Here is a 1186-nt window from a genome sequence, read left to right on the forward strand (position 1 = left end):
AGACATTGAGAGCAGGATGTATAAGACCCAATTGTTTTCTGTGCCCGTCTAAAGGACAGAGGGTGAAAGACTTTCCTGATAAAGCCTTGCTGCCTAAATGACAGTTAATAGCAAATTCAGGGACAAGAGCTTGGGTTCCCAGTTTTGTCACTCTGTTTCGAGATCTTAGCTTGTGACATGACAAGACTGAGTTGGGCCATGTGGGGAGAGGGGACCAGGTGCAGCAGCCAGGGGGCCAAAGGTACAAAGAAATCTGGCAACCAAAATGTTTGGAATATATAGGGAAAATCAGCGCAGCCCCTGGGCTGGAGAGTTCATGGTAGGGGATGGGTATGCTAGCCAGGAGAGTCCTGTAATGGGTAGCGACTAAGGGAGGCTAGGAGAACCAGGTCTGAAACCTAACAGATATCACCGTGTATCCCCCACACTGGAATGACTCTTGCCTTTGGAGACTGGACCTGTTCTATCTTTACAGCCAGCTTGCTGTTTTTTCCCCCCCATGAGGCCCTCCCATTCCTGCAGAGAATCAGCAGAGGACCAAGGAAAGAGCTGGGTCAGAAAGAATTCCTTTACCAAGCAATGATAAGTGGTCTTCAGGCAGAAGGTGCCAAAAAATATGAGGAGATTTTGGTTGAGAGTTTCATACTATTTATTCTGTACTCAATTCCATAAGATATTGCAGGTTCAGAGGTGTTTATTGATGGAGTATAAGCAAACGTTCAACTTAAATTCTGCATTCTTCATAGGCAGAATGTGAAGCATACATAAAAGGATCACCCTAAGAGAAAAGCTTCCCTAACCCAAGATAGAGAAGGGAAAAGGCAGTGTGTGGGACAAAGGAATACGCAGTTCAAGATGCTGTTGCCTCCACTAGAAGCTTCATGTACAGGGACAATGCATTTGAGGTTTGTTTCCCTCTCCTCCATGGCTTTTGCACCACATTTAAACAGCCATAAAGCCTCTGGTACACTGTGCATCTGTTCTGAAACTGCCATTTTAAGGAAAGCTTTGTACCTTTTGCTGATTTAGGCAGCAGTGGGGATTAATGACGTGTTGGGTGGAGTGTCTCAACACAGATTAAGCTGTTGCCAAGATAACTGTTGCATCAGCTTGACCTCAGATGGAACAGGCAGCCCCAGAAGAGAGTGACAGCATAGCCTTCCTGGAATCAGGACACTGCTTGTGG

This window comes from Cricetulus griseus (assembly GCF_003668045.3).
Source record: "Cricetulus griseus strain 17A/GY chromosome 1 unlocalized genomic scaffold, alternate assembly CriGri-PICRH-1.0 chr1_1, whole genome shotgun sequence".
NCBI lineage: Eukaryota > Metazoa > Chordata > Mammalia > Rodentia > Cricetidae > Cricetulus > Cricetulus griseus.